This window comes from Mandrillus leucophaeus, unplaced genomic scaffold (assembly GCF_000951045.1).
Source record: "Mandrillus leucophaeus isolate KB7577 unplaced genomic scaffold, Mleu.le_1.0 Scaffold897, whole genome shotgun sequence".
In the NCBI taxonomy this organism is placed as follows: domain Eukaryota; kingdom Metazoa; phylum Chordata; class Mammalia; order Primates; family Cercopithecidae; genus Mandrillus; species Mandrillus leucophaeus.
This window is the reverse complement of record NW_012109774.1, coordinates 296,493-303,428: the sequence shown is the minus strand read 5'-3', so window position 1 is coordinate 303,428 and position 6,936 is coordinate 296,493. Positions and strand designations below refer to the sequence as shown.

The window sequence follows — 6,936 nt, the reverse complement described above, 5'->3', positions numbered from 1 at the left end:
ATGCACTTTTCCTAGTGTACAGAACATCTAGACAAGAACCTGCATGAAATATTTAACTTGTAGGCCCTAGGGTAATTGATTATGTTTTTTGAGAAAGTTGTTCCCCCAAAGTATTTGGATTAAACTCCGATATATGTATAAGCTAAGAAAAAGTAAACTAGGAGATGCTATTTGAATTCAGAACATATTCCCAATTTGTAAACATGTGACTTTCACAAACCATTTTTACTACATATATATATACATATATATCATATACATATGATACACATGTAGTAAAATATACATTTTAAAAATATGTACAAGCATATATATATACACACACATATGTATTTTTATAGTTGTTCAATTTTAAACGCAATTTTGAGTGAATAAATTGCCCTACATATGTAAACCGCCTCTGATCATCTTTATGCCTACCATTGACTGCTCAGCTGTTAAAATAACAAAGACAAAACATTCTCGGTGGAAGCACTAGAGCTAATAAAGCACCAATCCCCAAAGCATTGACTCAGGTGAAACATTTTGAAGGTTCAGGAAAGGCAGCGCAAGCCTTGTCTCCTCACATAGACCTTCCATTTGAGATAATCCAAAATGCCCTGCTCACTGCAGGGATATTCTGAAATTAAAGGCAAAGAGCCTATCCTTTTGTCCAATCCATTTATGTGTTAAAAGAGCTTCTTTGTCTAACCATAACAAGATCAGCAATAAATAAATAATCTAGGCAAATGGACATTTGATAGCACCAAAGAGGGCTCCACATAGAAATTTAAAACAATCACGAATCACTATTGTTTCATCATATTATAAAAGGTAGAATTTAATTTTTTATAATTTAATTTTTTTAAAAAAGGCCCTGGATGATATAAAATTGCTACTACTATACCCATTGTTTTTAGACATCATTAGTTCAACTCTAAAAACAGTACTACATATAGTTAACTTAGAAAAGATAACACAATTTTTAGCAATTCAGTTTTAAGAGCTCAGAAATACAGTGTGATTTTTACAAGGCTCTAATTTGTATTTATCTATTATATTTATTTATGTATTACATAAGAAACAACACTGGATTGAGCATAATGTATTTGGATTCTTACCCTAAAGCTGTCACTAGTTTACTCTGCTATTGAATAAATTACTTAACCCATTCGAGTCCTTTCCCTCATGAGTAAAAATAAGACAACATATATTTATAAGGCTACTAATAAAGGCCCAGAATTTTGCAGTGGCTAGAAATTCAAAGGTGATAGAGAAAGAGTTGCTGTCATTTTAAGAACTTAGGATATGTGTGTGTGTGTGTGTATGTGTGTGTAAGAGAGGGAGAGAGAGAAAGAGAATGCAAATGATAAAGAGGCAAAATCTGAACTGCATGTTGAAGGATAAAATCTAGTGAAAAGGGGAAAGCAAGGTATACATTTTAAAAAAAGACAAATAGAGGACTAAAAGTTGTTAGAAAATTATGCAGTTGGGCTATTTTTCTATGATTTATCAATGTTACAAAATGTGCATGCTCCTTCAATTTTATGCTTAAAAGTGTTCTAAATAAAAATAGTTATTGACTTTATGCCCTGAATTGTGAGCTTCAGGTGCTTCATAATGTGAGTCAACAAATTTTGAGTTTAGAGTGTAGTAAAGAAATATTCTCAAATACAAAAACAAATATGAAATACTAAATGGAGAATGATAACAGAATGATTTAGGATTTTTAAAACATTAAAATAAAACTATTATCATATTTTTGGCTGTTTTTAAAAGTGTAGCATTTTAAAAGTAGATAAATATAATTACTTCCCCTTTACAGACATTATATTCCTGAGCACTGATCTGGAAAAAGAGAGACAAAGTTAAGAAGCGACGGAGATACAGTGACCACTTTGGTGCCAATAAATGTATCATTGAGGAGAACCGTAGGAGCGTAAATCCCTTTAGAACCAGTTAAAAGTGGATGTTGCTTTTTTCCCTTCATCCATGAGTCCCAACAGAGCCTACCTTTCTTCCAGATAGAACTGTGCAGTCACAAAACCAAGGCAAGGTATGAATACAAATATAAGTTCTATATTGTAGTCATGTGATATGATTGCATTTCATACAGCAAAGGGGGGAAAACAATAACAAAGGGTAATATTGCTTTTCTACCATGACAATTGCTACCCTCTCAAATGTCCTTTAATGTCACCTAACAGAGGGCATTTTTGAAGTGCAAAATATAAGGGTTTTTTTAATGAACTGAACAAAAACGTTGTTGTTTGTCAGCTTGGAGCATAACCTCTTTATACAGCTTGCATTCTGTGAGTGAGAAATAAATGTTTATTGTCTTAAGCCTCTGAGATTTGGGGATTTATTAAGTAGCTTTATCACTGAACAAGCTGACTATAGATAACCTGAAATATTTACAATTGGTTCTGGAGCCACTCCATGCACAGTAAAGAGTTTTTAGAGGCTGGAGTTATTGTGGTCATGTTACGCAGTGACAAAGTATTTGGTAAACTTATTGTCTGAGAAAATTTGAGACGCCAAACATATTTAATGAATTTATACCCATGGTCAAAGAAATTCCTAAAAGAAAGTTACTTGAAGTAGATGTGTTTTATTAATTCCATTGCATAAGGTAGTACAAGATGTACGTAAGGTCAGAAAAACAAATTGTTCTTTGAAGAAGTGAAAGGGGTAGGAAATAATCCAGAAAGTCCTGGATTTGATGAAATTAGAAAAAACATTGCCCTTCTCTACAAGTAAAGGGTAAAATCTGGATATGCTTTGAGATGTAATACCTTTTTTAAGAATTATAATTTGATTAATATGGCCCCAGCAAATACTTTTATCTGGACAAAATCCACTCAATAAAGAGAGATTACTTTGTGGCCCATGGAAAACCAATAATCAGAAAGCACTTATAATTCAGTATATATAGAGAGAGTTATGTCTTGAAGTTAATTGTTGGTGGGATTATGAGCACATAGAACTGTTTGGATTGCATTTTTAAAAATCTCATGTTGTTGTTTTGCGTTTTTATAGTGGTAGCCTGGATTAAAAGAGACCCATGGCAGTTCAAAATGTGACATATTTTATGGGCAAAAAGCAGTCTAGGAACTCTGCCTGGTCATAAGGAATGAATATTTCCCAATTCTATCATTAAAGATGGCCAACGGGGAAAATGGAAATGCAATGTTGTCTCTGAGAAATCAAGAGATATTAATGGGGGAACAACTTTTCAGGGAGCATTAGTGGGTATAATCAAGGAATATTCATAGGCCGGGCATGGTAGTTTATGCCTATAATCCCAGCACTTTGAGAGGCCAAAACAGGTGAATTGCTTGAGCCCAGGAGATTGAGATCAACTTGCGCAATGTGGTGAAGTCCCATCTCTACAGAAAATATAAAAATTAGCCAAGCTTGGTGGCACATACCTGTAGTCTTGACTACTTACAAGATTGAGGTGGGAGGATCGCTTGAGCCTGGGAAGTAGAGGCTGCAGTGAGCTGTGATTGCGTCACTGCACTGCACTCCAGCTTGGATGGTAGAGTGAGAACTTGTTAAAAACAATAAAAATTCACTATTTCTAATTAGGGAACGTTTGCATTATTAGAACAAAAACAAGGATTGTTATGATCAGTAACTGTTATATAATGAGTGCTTATTGGAATTATTTTCACTTTCTGTCACCATTCTATGTTGAGTGTGTGAGTGTGTGTTTGTGGTGGGGGGACCGATAACGCACATCCGGAATGAAGTGGAGACTACTATGAGATCCTGAACTTGCAGCCTGCGATAGGTTTGGATAAGAATTTTAGGATGCTTTCACTGAGAATGGCTGAATATATGGGCAGAAGAAAGAAATTTGAAAAGTGACTTTCTATGGCATTGAAAAGGCCAGAATATATGGTAGAATATAGTATTGCTAAGCAAACGTTAACTCTCCACTTTACACTCTAACTTGATAAAGGTGAAGCCTGATATTTGAAATTTTAGATGTTAGCTTTATCCAATAAATTGCATTGGCCAATGGAAAGAAGGCAGAAATGGGAGTGTTGCAATTCTATGCAGAAGCTTTGAGAAGCATCACAAAGATCATTCAGCTCTCCTAAGCTCCTATACATACCACCTTGCAAACATCACATCTCACATTGGAGGTGTTCTTTCAGCTTGTAACACAGAATCTAAAGATATATGGGGATGACCTGATCCTAACCCTCAGCCTGCAGCAGAACTACTTCAAGAGGTCCCTAAGTCTCTGGATGAGAAAATAATAATAATAATAATGTTTATAAAAGTAACTGACATGCAGAGGTTAACAGTTACTCCAAGTTTGGATTAAAAGTTAACTCATGCCATGAAGTAAAATGGCCTAGAGAAAAATACTTTTCCTTCCCTTAGGCATTGTCTAAAATATTGTTAAAGACAAAGTGGGGTCTAAAATTGTGGTTCCCAAATATCAGCCAAAGACAGGTTACAGTTCCTCATGCTATTTATAAATCTGTGTTGAGGTAACAGGATCCTGAGCAGGATGGGGATAAGCTACTTTCAGTGGCGATCAATCTAACTATTGCTTTTTAACAGAGAAACAGGTACAAAAGCTATTTGACTGGAAGCTGTATTTCCCCCACTTGTTCTAGAGTGATAGTATGCTAACTGCAGGAATGTTATTAAGTAAGGAAATGCAAAATATAAAACAAATTAATAATATGGTTGTTCTGACTCCAACTAGAATGGGTTAACAAAATGTAAGCCTGACAATAGCAGGGAAAAGAGCAAGTGAACTATTATGAGTCAAACTACCTAGAGTTTCCAGGGAGAGAAAGATGTGTAGAGAAGAAAGAAGACGAGATTTAGGATGAGAAAATCCTGGGGATGAATCCTAATTATGTCCCTTAGGTGTTACAAAGGCATGGGCAAGTCAATAATTTTACCTTTGTGCACTTCAGTGACCACAGTCTGTAAATCGTGGATACTTATGATATCTTAAAGGTTTATTGTAAACATTTAAAAATATATCATCTGTTTAGTGCTAAGGATAGAATCTAGCACACTTAATAGATGCTATAACAATGGAATGGTGAAGTGGAGCAAGGACATAAGAAAGACTTGATGGGAGAAACTAGTAATTGTTGTGACAATGTGTGAAACACACAAAATCCCCAACGTCCACAAGCTTGGATAGGAGAGAGTGTTCTTCTTTCAGCATAAAGAAGAGAAAATATGAAGTCAATGTGCTTAAATATCAACCCTTAGATTTTGACAATATTCTATTAGTTCTTATTTCGGGATAAAACTTGACAGAAAATACAATGACAGAGCAAACTGAAAAAAATGAGTAAAGTGGATTCCAATGCCATAACAAGAAACAAGTATAATACCATTCAGTGTCTGTCTGTTTCTCTGTCAAACAAGCTATGTAAAAGTTCCCTGTAAAATTTAGTGTCTTACGACATTAGGTTAAAAATGAATCCTATCCTTCCACAACCATTAAATGATTAAATGTTCTTTATTTTTAAAACGTATCGTTTTGAAAAATTCTTCAGAAAATTAAAATAATTTTGAAATAATTTCTAAGTATTATTTTATGCATTTAGAAACATATCAAATATATGCATTCAAAAGTTATTTATCTATGTTGATTTGAATTCCACTCAAAATCATGACCAAAATAAATCACTTTTCAAATGTCATAATTGAAATTTTAGATTTTTTTTTTTTTTTTTTTTTTTTTTTTTTTTTTTGGTGAGATGAAAATTTATTAAATAATTTTTTAAAATTTTTAATTTTAAAGTTTTGACAACTTCTTAATTCAGAGAAACCTAGTAGTTATATTTTCATGATAACCATAGCGCTTCTGAATTGTAACACCTAGATAGAAAGAGAGTGAGAAAGGGGGAAGAGAGGGAGACTGAGAAAAAACTCAGGGGACTTGCAGGAGTGTTTTCCACCAGGATAAAATGGAGTGCCATTGTTCTTTTTTTCCTACAGAAGTCCTCCTTGCTCTGCTTTGCTTTGCTTTCTAGAAGTTTCTCCTCAACATACGTTTTTTCTAGAATTGTCTTGTTAGTTAGTATTCAGGAGGCTATTGCCCCAATGCCCCATTGCAAGATTCTGGTTAGGGGTGAGGAGAAAAGATCTCTCTCTCTCTCTCTCTCTCTCTGGCTCTCTTTTTCTCTTTTTCTTTCTTTCTCTTTCAGTTTAGGAGGGAACAATTATGAACGGAAGTTGAAGAAGAGAACTCGCACAGCACAAATGCGTTGTTATACAGATCAAATTTAGGAAGTGGTACTCAAGAAAGTTGAAGAACTGCAAATTGATTCCCTTAAAGATAGTACATTTTTAGCACCAGAAGAGTCTTCCTGTGCCTCTAAGGATATGCAGACACCAGTGTGAAAAATTCTGCTCTGAAGGACAATCCCAGGACAATCCCTACTCTTTATAAACTCCAAATATGTGCCAGACACTTTAGATATTTTTTTGTGAGCCTCACAACAGTGTTTTGAAGGAGATACTATATTTCTAATGTATAAGTTTCAGTTTACACTCACATGAATTTTATGTGATCCTACAGAAATATAACCAGGTCAGAGGACTCCAAACCCTTCATTGCCTCCACTATCTGAAGTTGCCACTCACGTAAATTATAGTTAAGGTCTTTGGACTAATTTTCCTAAATTTGGTCCAGAATTGTATACAGTGGTAAATAAATGTTTTTCGTGTATGTTTTAAACAATGTGCTGAAGAGGATCAAGGTGCCTAAAGTGCTGAAGAGGATCAAGGTGCCTACTTAACCAAAACACATACAGCAATTCTTAGTGCTTATCTCATTTAGTTGACTTTGAGGTGGAATTATTTTATGCATCAATACAGATTCTCTGATATTTTATTTATTTATTATCTTTAAAAGTTCTGGCATTTGTCATGTAATGGGAGTTAGTCTTTTTTTTGTTGTTTTTT

At 34.3% G+C, this 6,936-nt stretch overlaps 1 protein-coding gene across 3 annotated transcripts in view; it reads right to left on the bottom strand.

Moving 5' to 3' along the window:
* The window catches only part of KLHL1 (kelch-like family member 1), a 478,878-nt gene that overhangs the window by 390,466 nt on the left and 81,476 nt on the right, over positions 1-6,936 (bottom strand). The gene's annotated exons all lie outside the window — the stretch shown is intronic.